General features: G+C 41.4%; 1 long non-coding RNA gene across 1 annotated transcript in view; it reads left to right on the plus strand.

The window, feature by feature from the left end:
• LOC135903739 (uncharacterized) overlaps positions 1–18,057 on the plus strand; it is a 68,044-nt gene that overhangs the window by 41,826 nt on the left and 8,161 nt on the right. The window contains exon 4 of the long non-coding RNA XR_010564918.2: positions 6,371–6,577. This is a non-coding gene — a long non-coding RNA (uncharacterized lncRNA). The remainder of the gene's footprint in view (positions 1–6,370; positions 6,578–18,057) is intronic.

The following is an 18,057-nucleotide window of genomic DNA, read 5'->3' on the forward strand; positions in this document are numbered from 1 at the left end:
GATTTCGGCTCCATTATTCTTTCCAAACCCTTTTCGCAGTCTTTACATACTGTGCCAGATGATTTAATGTTGATTGTGCTGCACAAATCCGATAAAATCCATCCTTCCCTCAATTACAAGAGAATATCTCTCGTAGTTGCTGATAAGGACAGTGAAAATGATTGGTAGGAGACAATGCAGCTCCGTATTATGGGCAGCATGACGAAAAACGACATTTGATATGTCAACATTTGCACCCACTTGGGTGCATATGGTGAATATGCTTTTAGTAAACCATTTTTTTTCTCTAGGCGGAAATGAGGCTCCAGGATTTTATTGACACACATAGGGGCTCATGCATACACGTTATATCTGTCGTAAACCGTTTTCCCCGTATACGACGTATGTTTGCGCCATCTCACTGTGCACAAAATCAAATCAACAGGAACCCGGTAAAAAGCTAAGCCGATGAGAGAGCAATCCCGGTGACAAGCCATGCTAAACCATCGAGACAACTGTCCCAGTAACAGAGTGTCCCAGTGTCAGAAATGCTCACATCAATTTTCAGGTTTTAGAGATAATGTGTGTATACCACACTATCTGCGTCCGTCAACGGGGAAATTTTAACAGCAGCTACACCAACATAACAACAATGTGCATAAGAAAACAGTGGCATCAAATGCTTTCGTAAAGCGCGCAGCAACGACTAAGTGCAATAGTGACTGGATAAACTCTAGTATAATGAACCAGGAAATAAACTAGAAGCCACGCCTGCACCCGGAGTGCCTAGAGATAGAACCAACAGCAGACACGCCCATATGAATGAAAGAAACCGTCCCCCCGTCTTAGGCGTGGTACTTGTGTACATGATAAAAGCTACTTAGATGGGCACTGGTACTTTTTTGCCCAATTGAGAAGAAGGCTTTGGTAACGAAGCCGAAACGTCTAGCTTTCAGTGTTTTATTAAGTTGGTCTATATGTTTTCCATGCTTCATCCCGACCATACAGGTTTCCTTCAAACTCTCGATGATGCAACTTTTGCACTAAAGCAACGATTAAGGCAATTTTTGCTTAAACTATGCCTCTAGCTAGTAGTACGCATTCTTTAGACGCTCTAGAGCGCATTATTAGCAGCACGAAACCTCAATTCGCTTAGAGGACCGCAAATTACTTTATACTAAAAAGTGAATGTTTCAGAAATTAATTGCAGGGAAGCTTGGGCTTGAAGTAAACCTCCGTATCACATCTAGGTGAATCCGAGGTGGTGAGCTTGTGGTACTACAAAACCCGGACGCGCGCGTCTATTCTGGGCACCATTTAGCACTGTTACTACGTCAACGGAAGCTTTTGTATTAGGGAGCTGACAATAATAGAAAGTAAAGCAGATTAGCATTCAAGATAAGCGACAGCAAAGAACAAATTTTATCCCATGTCGACTTGAAAAGGGCGGAGAAATGAAGAAAAAACATGGCAATCAAACAGTGTATGCCCAGCGTTCAGCTGCGCTGTCATGGTGTTGCTTACAACTACTGCACTGGGCTGACTGTTGTATGAATTCAGCAGTTCCCTATACGAGATTACCACAGCATTACCAAAGCAATGTATAAAGGAGACCAGCTTCCAGCCTGAAGCGAACCTGTTCTTTTAATACATAGCGAGCCTGTCACATTGAAAGGTTCATCGTTTGTTATAATCTGGAGGAGTTCAACTTTCCTACTTTTGACTAGGGATTGAGCAGCTGGCTAATAAAACAATAAATTTTATTGTTTTATTCAAATGTTTTCAGGAGATAAGTATGGTATGCACTACATATGTGTGAGGGATTGGAAGGAAGAACTTAGCGCCCAAACAAAAGTGTGAAAAGGGGACTCCACAAGACTGCATAATAAAAAAGGCAGAAACGAATCATGCCTGGACACCTCATGCATCTCAATGAGGTTCTTAATAAGGTAATTTGGCTAGATTAATATGGATGCTGTGTGGAGCTTATGATGCATAGTTATTCAATGTCTTGATTATATTTAACTCAGAGTAGGCTGGTTTAGGTAAGTTGACTAAACTGAGGATTAAACTAAAAACTGCGGAGTCTTAAGTTCGAAAAACGCGATCTGATTATGAGGAATGTCGGAGGGGCGGACTCCGGAAATTTGGACCACGTGGAGTTCTTTAACGTGAACCTGCATCTAAGTACGCAGGTATCTTCACGTTTCGCCCCCATCGAAATGCTAACTTTGTGGCCGGGTTTCAACCCGGCGACCTCACGCTTAGCAGCCCAACACCATATAGCCATTAAACAACGACGGTGGCTAAATACTGGGGGACACTGCAGATCATAAAAAAAATTCAAGTGATCTGCCACGAGAAATCCTGCAAGTGGCAGATACTGTAAAATGATTGCGCATTACACAAACGTGTCCTACAACTCCTACAATTCGCAAGGCAGCGACCGCTTGGCACACAACATTGTGAAAGTAATAAATGTTTAATTTATTGCTCTGTGAATTTGGAAATTTGTGTTTTGCCGGTGTCATGTATAATTACAAAGAGAGCCTGACACAGGCTGCCACATAAATCGGTGCCAGGTTGCACAAATGTCTCTCCGTTATGCGTCAAGAGGTTACACTACTATTTTCTAAGAACTAAAATTTCAGGCAAGAATGGAATGAATAGAAAACATAAGTCTAGCAGGACAATCATTGCCAAAACTCAAATATGTAGTAAAACATAGAGCATTGGATTAAGAAAATAATTACTGAGCAAATCAAGAGCAGTTTGAAACCTACGGTGCAATTCCGTAGCGATGTTATTCCTTTTCACTCTTCATTAATGGTCTGGACGACGCCCCGGCCGTGTTATGAACTGGAATAGCCGGTCGCTAATGGTGGGTAATAAGGTTGATATAGAATGGAACAGTAAGTACCGCTACAAAATTGCTGTTGATACGTTATTACGCACTACTGCAACGCAGTGTCCTAGCCAATGATTGCAAGATCGACATTCTGTTTTAAGGTGAAATATGTATATATGTATATATATATATATATATATATATATACATATATATATGTATATATATATATATACATATATATATATATATATATATATATATATATATATATATATATATATATATATATATATATATATATATATATATATATATATATATATATATATATATATATATATATATATATATATATATATGTACATAAGAAAGGCCAGGATCAGATTTATATGTATCGACTTAAAAGAAACCTTATTTTCTTTACACGCCCTGGAATATAGAATACGAATGCGCGAATGCACCCAGGAACATGAACAGTACAGACAGGTTCTCGGGACACGTGACTTTAAACTTAACTGTATAGATAAAAAAAGTCTTCATACAAGCTGGTATCTGCTCAAGCATCAAACATGGCAATCGTGTGTCATAAGGTTAAATTGTACTAAGCATCAGCGCGCATTTCATCATCTCATTCCTGTGTGTTAAATCTGCTTACTACGGCTCCTGCTCTCTGTAGTTACATTTTTAATCTCCCTGGTCTGAGTGACCACTCTATGATCCATGTCACGGTAAATGTACAAGTTGTTCAAGCATCAGCACAATCACTCGAAACAAATAAGAAATTGTTGGCCTTCTGAATTTGATTATGTTAATCATAAGTAATGCGTTTTCGTGAATGTAATCTTGCAGTGTTTCTCAGAGCGCTCGGTGAGCGCTAAGTGGAAACTATTTAAAACGCGCAAGATTGGAAACGTCTAAGCACCGGCCTTGGTTTAATCAGCCATCAAGAGTAAACGAATGTTTCGTCCTGCTGAAGTTACCAACTCTCCATCACCTTCGGATAACTACCACTACTTAATTGCAAACTATTAAAATGTTCTGAGATCTCTAGAGGGACATGGTTTAATGATACCCTCCGTTTCACGCTAACAATCCGAGACAGTTTCAGAAGGCTACTAATAAAAGATTTACTCACAACGTTACACTTAAGACATCAGACAGAACATCTATCTTTAGCGAAGAAAATTAGTGTCGTAAACGCTACGTTTTCTTTTTAGGCATTTTCGAACGACGCCAGTTTTGGTAATCATGATTATGCTACACCTATGTTTCTCCCAGTGCATTCGATCTAGTTTAAATAATTGAACAACTATAACATATCCTCGTCACCTAGTGTGAACAATATGGGTGCTAAGTTTCAAATTAATACTAAAGTATGCGGCTGCGTAATCCTCTCGCTTGAAACTCGCGGCGTTCCTCATGATCGGAATGTGTGGACAGCTGTTAAAATTTTCAAGTTCGATGACAAGCAACCTCGTGATAAATACTGACCCGTATTTATTACCAACACACCATTCAATAATCAAGGAACAGTAATTTGATATCATATAATTACCTTCCAGAAGATAATTCATTTCTTTAGAGTGCTCAAAATAGTTTGCGAAAAAATATCATACGAAACAAAACTTTTAAGTTTTATGCACGACTGGCATATCTTCCTTGACAGGGTTACTTATACACTACATACTTGAGATGCTCCAAAGGGTATCTGAAATGTACAGTCTATAATTTACACGCAAGTGACCCTTTCTTAATTAGGTACTCATGATCTGGGTTGTGAAGTTCTTGCTTTGTTGTGAGCTCTTCTCGCAAACATTTACCAGCTTGCATCAGCAAATGCATTGGCTCCTCTCCTTTTCCAGTTGACCCAGATCTCCGTAATAGGGCCTCCGTTCTTTCTCATTTTCTTAAATGACTTTCCCCTCATGAAAATTACGCCTTGCATCAGTCTCTCTGCGGATGATTGGGTGATTTGAAGGCAAATGAACAGTGAGCTAGATGTACCTTACCTGGAGTTGGATGTTAATCGGATTTACGAATGATGTCAGTTATGGAACCTAAAATAAACGATTAACGAACGCGAATTTGTGCGTGTCTGTCACGGCAATGTGTTGGTCATCCTGCCTGTCATTAAAATAGAACTGATGTGGGATCAGTTCTATTATTTGTAATCAGTTCTATGTGCAACCCCGTCGTGGTTGCACAGTGCCTATGGTGTTAGGCTGCTAAGCACGAGGTTGCGGCATCGTATCCCTACCACGGCGGCCGTATTTCTATGGCGGCGAAATGCGAAAACGCCCGTGTGCTTAGATTTAAGTGCATGTTAAATAACCCAAGGTGGTCCTAACTTTCGGAGCCCCCACTGCGGCGTGCCTCATAATCAGAGTGTGGTTTTGACGTGTAAACCAGCATAATTAAATATTTTTTGGAAGGTGTCTGTACTAGGACTTGCTGTGGAACAGGAAGAAGACTAAGAAAAAAGGGCCCATTCTACTAGAAATCAAGTGAACTAGGGTGGTTGCTTGGGCTAGTTGGTAATGCACGATAAGAAGTGACGTACAGCGCGAAGGAGAAGGACTACGAGAGACGACATTCACTGCGCATTGTATGTCGTCTCTCGCAGTCACGTCACCGGCTCTGTACGTCATTTTTTTTTCGTAAATATAACTCGTTTAATTTTGGTGGTGAACACAGATTCATTGCGTAGCTGGCGATGTCAGTCGTATGTTAGCCTACCTTCCAAGAAATTTTTTTTACGGATTTGTATCGCTCAAGTTGCTGCTGTAAAAAACGTTGGTCCGAGCTCAACTAAAATATGCAGTACCTGTATGGGGTAGTGGTCTCGAACTCGAATCACTTATTGCAGGCATAGAAGGGGTGTAACAACGTGCATCATATTTCATTATTTGCAGCTATTATTGCGCCGATGACGTTACTACTATGAAAGGCGTTCTTTCTTTACCAACTCTTTCTCATTGTAAATTATGACGCTTTTATTAGTCTCTTATGATTCATTATAAAAATTCATTGCTTTAAATAGAATCCTATATTTCCTGACGCATTGATCACTGCCTTAAAGTATGCACTCCATTCCCAAAAATGACTGTTCATGAGTAATTTATCCCTAGTACATATTTGTGTTGGAAGTGCCTTCCCCAAAGCGTAGCCACCATTACAGACTATTATTTCTTTAGAGGTGCTGGCATGTCCCCTTTTTTCTTCGTAGATGGCGACATGATTGTTCCGTCTTTCTTGTTTTGTTTGTCAAATATTTTTTTCTCTAATGCTCCTGTAGTTTCGTTGTATTTATTAGCGTTATTAACTCTCCCCTCTCTGCAATGTCTTAGGGGCCTTCATGGTAAATAAATAGCGATAGCGAGGGTAAAAGCATGGAATAACAGCTATCACTGTAAGGATATTATAAATTCGTTGCAAACAGTGAGGAATGTACCAACAATTTTTTTTCTGGAATAATGCGTGCCTTGACTGAGCACTTGAACATCACACTTGGTCTGTAACCCCCGCTTTTGTGCCACGCAGACCAAATCCTGTTGGTGTTATCGACAGACACAGCTCTTCGACTTGGAATGCGTCTCCGCTCATAGTGCTGACACAGTCCGCGCCTGTGTCACTGTCAACAAGCGTGTTCCTGCCGTGGTGTCACCAGCAAAGCTCGTCTTCGGAACATTGGGCACGAGAACAGCACTTCCGACATGGTCCCTTCTCCTGGCTTCCGTTTCCATGCAGGTGTGTAGTAAAATTTTGTTACACGCTAGAAAACAGTGATGACTAGTTCCTGTTGCCGTTCCCATGCCTGCGGGTGCTTTGCGAGAATGTTTGGCTATTATGAATATTTAACTTATTCCCCGGCATTACTGTTCTTGGGGTTTTTGAGACGAACGATAGGCCCCAAAACAGATGGAATTAACTTTTAAACATGAAAACATTACCCGAAGATCCTGCAGGGCAATAGAAGATCACGTTTCACGTTATCAAAGAAATGCACATCCGTTTATTGCAATCCTCCAAAACTTCAGTTGAACAAACCACCGATATTAAAGCCATCAGAAATAGCTAAAGAAGTATGGAATCAAATTTCACAGGTTAGAGCAAACCGATGGACAATACGAAAGAAAGATATAGACAATATGAGACAAAAGGCGAAGACCTGGTTAATATAAATGTAGCACTATATCAGGGATGTGATAGACAAAAGCGTTTTCTTTTTGCGCTCTTGCGTCAGCAAACTCGAAGAAAAATACCGACGCAACAACCTATTCATTCGCATGCTAAGGAAACGCGGGATCAAACTGAGATCAAGGTTATACCAGCCCTTAAATCCATCGTTCCCTATTTTTCAGCCGATTCGATTGAACACGCTTACTGCTTTGGCCTTTTTTCCCATCGGGAAAATGCGGACATTTTGTAGGGAAACGTTTGTACGAAAACGAAACGATAGATGCATATTCTAAAACTGGGTGAATTAGTGTTTTATATAATATCAGTTTAGTACCGCTGGGCGTCTTGGCTAAAGTGCGGCACAAATAACCTAAGTTTTTAGGCTTTCAAGTTTACATATTCGATGTGTTTACACCAAGCAAGATGTTCTGTTAGAATGACTCCTAATTATTTATATTGACACACTTTTTTAGTTGGATGCCATCCAGAGAAACGAACGAAAGGGGGCTCTGTCTAATGGTAAATGACACACGACTGTTTTACTACAGTTGATGTTCGCCACATTTTTCACCCAGCGCAGAAAGATATAAGGGCTTGGGCAAGATGATGATGGTGAATAATGGGATCAATAGGTTCGTATAATAAAGAGTTGTCTGCATAAAGCCCTATTTTAGCTGACATGCTCTGAGGTAAATAATTGATATGTATTAAAAATAATAAAGGGCCTAATGGAGATCGCTGAAGAACGCCTGAAGTGACTTCGACTGGGGTTGATTCCACTGAGTTAAAAGAAACAAATTGTGAACGACAAGGCAGAAAACTGGGTATCGAAGAAACAAGACAGGGATCATTGAATGTGATGTTTAATGTTACCAATAGTTTAGAATGAATCACTGAGTCAAAAGCTTTAAAGAAGTCAATGAAGATGGCTTCTACTTAGTTACCTATGTCTAGGTTAGCAGCGATATCATGAACAAAATCGACTAATTGCGTTACAGTGCTATAACTACGATAGAAACCATGCTGGGAAGATGTTAGAACGTCATTAGAGTTAAGGAATTCTGTTATATGTGTGTGAATATTGCGCTCTAACATACTGCATGACTGGAGTGTGAGAGAAGTTGTTTATCACTTAATTTATGCTAAGTTAGGACTTTTGCTGTCTTCAATTTAGTTGGTACTTCACCAGAGCCTAAGATTTCTGTAAGATTACAGTAAGGGAGTATCTTACAAGGAAGTAATTCGCGATGCCATCTGAACCGGTACACTTTTAGTGTCGAGACTCAAGGTTAGGTTTAAGATACCATCGGAACTTGTTACGCTATTGCCTAGTTTATTAACTTTTGCATCGTATCTAAACTTTGGAGCTACATGGTCATCGTAGGTGAAAACAGATTGGAAGTACGAGTTAAAAGCATTCGAAACTACGAAGGGGTCATTATTAATAGCTTCGTTAATCTTGAAAGTTAAAACTGATGTCCAGAAGCTGCGAGGATTTGATTTAAATAGCATAAGGAGTTGCGCTGAAAAATATAAATCTTTAGAATTTTCAGTACGAGTGCGAAGTTCCTTCTTGGCTTTCTAAAAAGGAACGCGAATCGCAATATTAGAATGCTTTGATTTACGCAGTCTACCCAGAGGGCGTGACATGTTCAAGATGTCCCGGTTAATCCAAGGACGTTGATTATTTATCTTTTTTTTTGTTTTTAATGAGACGTAGTTATTGATGCAAGATTTCACTAGCGACTCAAAACAATCCACAAGACTGTCAACGTGACATTCGGTACTGAGCGACAAATATTGGTCATAGTTATCCGCCAGAGTATCAGTGATAGATGTATCGTCAGCCTTGTTAGAATCGTGAAATGTGGAATAACTAAAGCGTTCACGTGGGATAGGACAGTTAATGCGTACGACAACTGTGTTATGGTCCGAGATTCCTTCCAAGATATCATAGTTAAAACCTAGAGGAGCAAGGCTGTCACTGATAAACACTAAGTCAAGTGTGGAGTTTTGCCACGTATTCTTATCGACTAATTGGATCAGGTTATGGGTCACAGAAAACGTAATTAAATCCCTACAAATAGAGGCATATTCCGCTTGTGGCGGAATATGTAAGAGAAGGCCAGTGTATGGCGGGGACGTTAACGTCATCAAGAACGATTAGGTTAGAAATGTCGAGGCTATGGTCATGTATCAAATGCGAAATTTATCGAACAAGTCACTGTACGGCTATCAGGGAGGCGATAAAAACCACAAATTGTTAAATTCTGCTTATGCACTAGTAACTTGCTCCAAACCGATTCTACATGAGGAGGGCCTGGTAGAGCCTTAAAGTTAAAATGTGAACGTGAAAGCAAAGCAACGCCACCGCCTTTCTTATTCTGATGGCCATATCGGACAGCAATATAACCAGGAGTCGTGAAGTCAGAGCCTTGAAAATCTTAATGAAGCCATGTTTCTGTGTTGCATATAACATGAGGAAAACATTAAGACACTTGTCGCCTCAACATAACTTTAGACGAATGCTAAGGCTTTCGAAATCATTGAAGATGCCCATTGCTTCGCATCTTACAGACAGGATCGGGCTGTGCGTCGAGGAGTCGGCGTTCTTCTCGCCATTTCTAACGACGATCATTTTTCTCTCATTTCCGTTACTGCTGACCTCGAAATCGTCTGAGCTTTAGTTACCACTAATTACCAGAAGGTAACTGTAGGCGTCTGATATAGCCCTTTTTCTCCCTCATCCGCATTCATTAGTGAATTGTGCACTGCGAGTAATACGTATTGTCACATTTTCCATCATTACCGCTTTATTTGCTAGGCAACATAAACCTTACAAACATTAAACGGAGCACTGGACCTCTTACAATACTGCTATTTTGGTTTCGGACTAAGTAATGTTAGGGTATACGTTGCTTTTTTTTTCTCCCACATGTGCCAACGCAACGTACTAGGGATATAAGCAGTCTAGATTTAGTACATACTACTAAACGCAACCTCCCTTCACGCATTCCCTTTCTTCCGCCTTTGAAAGGAAGCTGAATAGGTTTTAAAATCGGAAGATTTAAGTTGCTGTCGAAGCCCTGCGTAGCGTTCAAAGACCGGGTGCGAGAATGACGTCAAGACAGGGGTAACGCGAGCACTTTATTGCCACGTACGTCAAAAGATTGGAATGAGCTTCCTTTTGACATTGTTTCCATTATTAACAATGAGTAATTTTCGAAAAGCACTAGCTATCACTATATAATACCAAACATTTGTACGACCTACTGTTAGCGTTTTTCTTTTTTCTTGTTTAATGATACTTTTATATTTCATGTTCTATTACTGTATTTATCGTACTTTCATCTAACATTGTATAATTAGCAAATATTGTGTATAAGTTCGTAATTTATTTCCTTCTTATTTGTTGAATAACTCACTCCCTTCTCTAATGCTGAAAGGCCCTGAGGGTGAATAAATAAAAAATAATCACGTGCCTGGCCGATACCGAGGATGACGTCACGATCGTATTAGCCATCAGAGCCCATTAACCGACATGCGGCGTTTCCCGCAGACGCGGTTGCTCGTTTAACAGCGAAGCTTTTGTGCGCCTAAATGCACGGAAAAACGTTATTAAACACGGAGCAAGGAAATGCAGACAGATTCGTAGTGGCATTAGATATCAAAAAAGCTTTCGATACCATCTCGCACGAAAGCATTTTTACGGAACTATCGGACATGCATGCACAGCGGACAGCGCACTTATGAATACATAAAATCCTTTCTAGACAACCGCACAGCCACGATAGGGCTAGGATCCACCCGCTCAGATGTTCTACAGACCCCCGAAAGAGGAACGCCGCAAGGTTCAATTCTCTCACCGCTACTCTCCTATATAGGGATGAAAGGACTAGCGGTGAAACTACAACGGATCCCAAACTTGGGACATGTCATCTACGCGGACGACGTGACTCTCTGGACCGCAAAGGGATCTTTAGGGGGACGTCAGGAAACCCTCCAGAAGGCAATTAGCATTGTTGAGGATCATGTAACAAAAGCTGGCATGAATTGCGTCCCGGAGAAGTCCGAACTTATCCGAGTAAGAGCGCCTTATACACGAAAGGACGATAGACTTCCGATAAAGCTTGCTCTGGGAGGTCAAACAATACAGGAGGTATCTAAAGCTCGGATACTCGAACTATGGATACAGGAAAATGGAGCAGTAGGGCACACGATCGCAAATCTCCGGAAAACGGTTAACAGCGTGTCTAGGATGATAAACAGAGTAGCAAGAAACAGAAAAAGGCTTCAAGGAGGAAGAGTCGATAAGGCTCGTACAGGCATTATCATAAGCCGTGTAACCTTTGGCCTTCCATTCCAAAAAGTATCAAACTCAGAGGAAACTAAAATAAACGCCCTTATACGCACAGCTTATAAGGCGGCGCTTGGTCTACCGATATGCAGTAGCACGACCCTTTTTAATGCAATGGGTATTAACAACACATTTGAAGAACTTGTGACTGCAACACTGATTGCACAACGAGAAAGGCTCAATTCCACGGAGCAAGGTCGAACACTTCTCCGTCGATTAGGATATCCACTCAGACCGGCACATTGTAACGACCAAACAGAACTCCTCCCACCAAACATACGAGCTCAGATCTCTGTATCCCCAATCCATAAAAACATGAGCGAGAAATACCACAGACAACGGCGCCTTGCACGGGCCAGGACACTCGAACGCAGGTTTGGTAGAAATCCGGAGGTTTATTACACGGACGCGTGCAAACAGGATAGCAAAACTTTCACTGTAGTAGCCACAAACGCACAAACTACTATTTCCGCAACAGTCAGAACAGGGTCGGTGGCCACAGCAGAGGCTACAGCGGTGGCTCTGGCTATACGTGACGCTGAAAATAGAGCACGTTCTGCGTTAATACTAACCGACTCGCAGTCGGCATGTCGACTTTTCATGGCAGGCACCCTGCCCAAACTCACCATCAAAACCCTAGGAAGAAATCTCTTGGAACACCACGCTATTACGTGGTATCCGGCGCACGCCGGAGTGAGGGGTAACGAGAGGGCGGACCGCCTCGCTCGTGAATATAGCATCCGAGCGACGGAACGCACTCTCGTAGAATCTCCGATCACAGCAAAAGATATCTTGGAAACACAGAGACGAGGAAGGCAACGGTATAGCTTTCCAGACACATCCTTGGGCTCAGCGCAAATGCGGGACTGGCGCCGACTACAAACCCGTACATACCCACACCTACTCCTACAACACCACATACACCCCACCCGGTATCCCAACACTTGCCCTTGGTGCGGAGGGCGGCCATCTCTTGACCATATCACATGGTCGTGCCAGAGTCGGCCACAAGAAATCCTATCACCTCTTATGGGGCAAAACTCCAACAGTATAGGCAGTGGGAGGTGCGGCTAGCCAGCACGGTGCGGGAGGATCAATTGGCCCTTCTCGACCAAGCCCGGCGTGCCGCGATCGCCAGTGGGGCCCTGGACTGAGGGACCCACCCACTGAACCTGAATGTGACTTTTTAATTTTTTTAATGAGTTTTATACTACTAGTACTACGTTAGATGCAATTATTTACGACTTTGGAAAATAATATTTATCTTTCAAAGTTTATATTTGAGGAAAATTTGCAGTCTATTAGCGACCTTAAAGCGTGTCTAGAAATTAGGGGCTAAAATCAAAATTGCTAAATCCTTATTCTCGGCCCGAGTGTATGAATTGCCTAAAAAGTTACGCCACATTCCATGGGTCACCGAGAGCGAAAGAGATGTCATAATTATAGGGCATTGGGGGCCACTCTGCGGGTGATCGGTACTGAGAGTTTCAAGCGTCAACATTTGGTATGTGTCTTGATAATAATTTCCTAATATCGTTTATTCGAAATTTTAGGTGTAATACGATCAATGTAGTTGCTTTATTCCGCTCTCATCGGTGGGATGTTTGTTTGATATGTTTGATCTGTATAAGTTAACTACAGCTTTTGTAGAAAGTTACTTATTCAAGTGTTCTAGGGTGTCACTGTCCTTTTTTTTCACTGTATATTACAGTTCAAAATTAAGTGTACGAGACAGCAAATTTAAATTCGATAGAAATAGGTGACCTGTTAACTATAGTTAGCGGCGAAACTTCCTCGTTTGTAGGTTAAATAGAAAATCAACAAACAATTACTGTAGCCTTGACTTTCTTTTTGGTTTCATGCGTCAGAAGGGTTTCCTAGTTGGTATCTTTGCTGTTTTGGAAGAACAAAACATGGCACCGTGTTCACATGCCGCAAAAGTAAGGACCGCGTTATGGGTAATGAGTACGCATAGTTCGGATTGTGTAGAATAAATGTGGCCTTTTGCAGCAAACTACGTATGCGAGTACACGGGTACCTGACGAGGGTGTTTCAAGAGTAGCACGAAATTTAGCCGCTGCCCTGGTTTAACTGCACGCGCTATCAAGATCACATTTACCGTACGCGCGGGGAACGCTACGACAAATTTATGTCTTAACTTAAATCCACGAGAATAAAATACAGCCGTTGTGAAACAGGTATTTAGAGAGAGCAAGAGAAAGGATGCATAGGAAGAATGGGAGGTTGACCAGAGGTATTTCCGGTTGGCTACCCTGTAAGGGACGAGTAAAAACGAACGGCGCACACCATAGAGCGGTAGGGGGCGGCGTTCTTAAAGTCTGTCGCGCAGAGCCGTAGACCGCACGAACCTTATTAGCGTGAACAAAGCCTTCTGCGCGGAGGTTCTTGGGGAGCACTGGCCTCGAGCTTCTACGGCAAAGCTGTTAGCCTCTCGGTGGTCGGCACTTCTCGTCTCCGCGTCCGCTAGCAGAAATGATCATGATCTGCAATGGCGCTCATATTCCCGTAAGCAAGCGAAAAAAAAAAATGCAATCGCTCATACCCCCGTAGGGCAGAGGCTACAAGCACTCAGCAAGCTGCAGCTGCGACGGCAGCTTGCAAAATTACCGCTACTACCAGAATTACCATTACTACAATTACTCTAAAGGAATAAAACATTGCATATCCTCTCAGCCGTTGCGTGATGATGGTTTGCAACAGCTTCGCTGTTGAAAGGGCCAATCGGGAAATAAAATCTGTGATACCAACCGGGGAAAAAATCACATAATACGGAGTAAATCATTACACAGAGAGAGTACACTTTACCAAACAGGCAATGACCAGGAATAAGTATGTAACTATGCCGTTTGTTATGATACGTTATTTCATGTATATTAGTGCCTTCTTAAAATGAGTGGAGTCACTAATGTTTACTAATGACGCAGATAGATTATTCCAATCGAGCGAAGTCCTAAGAAGGAATGCTTGCGAGGACCTTACAGTGTTATGACGGGGAACGTTAACTTTATGTGCGTGATCACGACGAACTGAATAATAAGGCGCTGGGTGGATCCAGAGGGAGCGAAGAAATGCGTTGTGTTAGTAGATATTATAAAACATGGAAAAGCGTGATTCCTTTCTGCGAAGAGATAATAATGGGATTTGAAGGGGTACCCTTCATTAATGTAACCCAAGCAGCGCGATGCTCGTTGGCTAGAATGAAACGAACACAGCAATTTTGTACTGATTCGAATTCGTCAATTAATGTGACATGTTGAGGATCCCAGACGGAAGAGGCATATTTCCATCGGGCGCGGACGTAGGTTGTATACAACAGTCGTTTTAATGAAACAGGCGCGAGCGAAAAGAAATTGTGTTCAGGTATCCTAAGCAGTGGTTATCTTCAGATATTAAATATTGTACATGCTCCTTCCAATAAAGATCGTTAGATATATCAACGCCAAGATAACGATAGCATGTAACTGATTGAAGGGCGGCAGTCATTGAGCCCGTACATAGGGCAAGGGGCGTTAGAACGAGAAATCCGCATAGATTTGCATTTATTAATGTTGATTTCCGCCCGCCAAGTGAGACACCACTCGTGTATGCTAGTTAAATCAAATTGAACAGTTGTTATATCTGAAGCATAAGTTATTTTACGATATAGAACGCAGTCGTGAGCGAATAAACAAATATATGAGGAAACGTTATCAGGCATGTTGTTTACATATATTAAAAATAAAAGAGCACCAAGTACAGGGCTCCGAGGAAGACCGGATTCAGCTGGGGCCGTGTTAGATGTAGAGTCATTAGTCACAACAAATTGAAAACGAGACAATTTTATGGCAATTTCACGCTACGTTTCTCAGTGTCCCGAAGGAACTGTAGGTTACACAAAGTTGGCATTTCGAGATAAATAAGTTGTGAGTGAGTGAAATTCAAAGTTTTGGGGATCATTACGGCGTGTACAATAAATTGCGCATTGAGATGCTTTTAGGCGTGTGTAGTTTAGATTTTTTTTTGAGCGGTGCAATAATGTAGCACGCTACCGTGGCATCACTGCGAATGTAACCAAGATCAAATTTAAGAAGGAAGAGGGGCGGGGGGACAATTATGACCAATCTCTGTGGGAACTTACATGTTTGTAGATGAAACATACTGCCTGTGCAAAAGACTTGATACTCAAGTGTGTGCAAGTGTCATACTGCCGTTATCCTTTATGTTTCCCCGAATACCAAAAGAACCGTGTAAGACATCCACTACGAGTTCAACAATCACACGGAAAATTTTATGCTTCATCTGTGGCGAAGCTTTCACGTTCCTGGCCTAATTCGAATTTTTCAAATAATTACTGAACCATGGTTTTTTTCTTTTTTCTTTCAATTTTCATACGTCATAAGAGGTTCGCTGTTGGTTTATCCTCGGCTAACTAAACACAAGGCAAAATAACAAAATAAACGGTCGTCGGTGAAATACACTAGACACCTCGTTTAGATTCCGCTGACGGAAAGGTGGCATTATGACTAAATTGTAGACAGAGTTCTAAGTATGCGAGTCAATTGGGGCAATCGAAATAAACTACGTATGCAAGTGCTCCAGAGCCCATAAGTGTGTTTTAAGGGGAGCGCGAAATAGATCACGCCGCCCCGGCATAACTACAAACGCCACAAAGATCAAACTTAGCAAAATGGAGCGTCTAATATGGTGAATATGTATTCCTGAAGATAAATGCGTGTGGGTCAAATACAGCTTTCTCGAATAATTCCCCAAACAAGTGTTCCAGTATCACGTGGCCGTTTTCAGCTATACGTTTCACAATGTACCAAGACAACTCTACGTTAAACAATCTTTAGATTCTGTAGAAATCGGGTCATCTTAAGCGCAATTCGTCGCGAACTTAATGCGTTTTCGGTTTAATTAGGAACGTACAACTAATAATTGAAATATCGTTTTCTTTTGCATTTCTTTTTTTTTTTTGGTGTCCTTGGTGAACTAAGCGAGGCAACTTGTTTACCCTCTGGGAATGAAAAAGCCAGTTTATGGGTGATGTGCAGGCAAAGGTCAAAGTTTATGGGTTATTGCTGCATTCGCGAGAAATTCCGCAAGCAAGCGCTACCGAACGTTATGAGCGAGCCTTACGAGTAACACAGAATTTATCTCGTGTCCCTCGCAAATCTACAAATGCCGCCGAAATCAAACTTAGCGAAAAAATTGGGCGAGCGCTACGGCAAATCTCTAAACGATGTTAAATGCGTGCGGGTAAACTGCAGCCTTGACATATTTAATATTATCAAATATTCAAAAAAGTGATCAAGCAGCCGCTTTTCAGAGCTCTATGTTTGGCAATGGCACCGAGATATGTTAGACCAAGTTTATATTTTGAGGGAATGGAAGTCTTGTTAAGTGCTTTGCGTGACAAAACTTAGCTTTACTGGTTTTAATTAGTCGGCGCTCCATCTCGTATCTTTCAGTTTAGTCCCATTCTTAGCGCTGTTTGCTTTCAAAGTCGTGTTATTGCGACTAATTACTGTTCTCTCATTTTTTCCCCTCTTGTTTCATACGATGTTCGAAGCAGGTTCCTCCAATGGGCTCAGTGGCAGCTTTTCGTACATTTGTTTCAAATTGGGAGTAGGTGATGCATGATGTGTAATCGAAGTTCAAATTGTGTGGCTTAATAAAGTGGTTGTAGTAAATTTCACAAGAGATACGGAGTCTTGTATATGCGTTCTAAAAAAAAAAATGCAGAATCTATCCCATTGCTCTGGGAAAACTATGAACGCAACCGAGACCAAATATAGCGATGATGGGGGAGGAGCCTACAGCCAATGTTCTGGCGAAAAGAAATATGCTGGGATGAATTACTGCATTTGTAAAAAAAATCTTAACAAATGCTAGATAGTGTTATATGCGGCCAATGTTTCAAGTAAGCCGGCCCATTCATACAACAGATATTTTTATCGCAACACTCAAAAGAAACACCTTCACTCGATTCTTTCGCATAAGTCCGCTGCTTCCTTTTCTTTTTTTTTTGTAAAATTGAAGCTACTCGCTGTGAATAGCAACGTTTAAAATGTAATTTTCGTATCCTGGGGATGGGAAACCATAAAATTTCGCTAAAAACTCACTTTATTACACTGACGCCACTAACGCCACAGAAAAAAAAAGAAAAGTTGCATGCCAGTTCTCACAGTGTTTTGAAAAAGTAAATCACTCACGAAGTCTATAAATGTATGGAATGTGGGGATTTTTAAACGTAATAGGACGGCAACTTTTGAAATATCTGTGTCACTTATTGGTTTTTCGGATATCGGTAAAACCTCGTTTCCGCTTGTTTAGAAGCGTTATATGAGCAGCCTGAAAAACTTCCCCTTTCCTGTTGGAGAACCATAAATGGTTGAGATATGATATCAAGAGTAAGTGGGGAGCCATTTTTGGGGGGATGAAGTGCACCAAAGGTTTGAAGCGTCTGGGGTGCAAGCCTGTGCTTTGAAAATTGCTGAATACTCGTATCTTTAGTGAAGTGTGCAAGGCATGCATGGTATTTATATTTCATCGAAGTACGAAGCATGTGATGCGACGGGCGTTGAATGTTCCAGCTAATTTTTCAGCCTATCTAATGCTTTCGTATAGCGTTAACTTACTTGAGATTTAGAGAGTGTCATACTGGCGTTATTAACTTATTTTTCGCTAA

This window comes from Dermacentor albipictus, chromosome 9, assembly GCF_038994185.2.
Source record: "Dermacentor albipictus isolate Rhodes 1998 colony chromosome 9, USDA_Dalb.pri_finalv2, whole genome shotgun sequence".
Lineage (NCBI taxonomy): Eukaryota > Metazoa > Arthropoda > Arachnida > Ixodida > Ixodidae > Dermacentor > Dermacentor albipictus.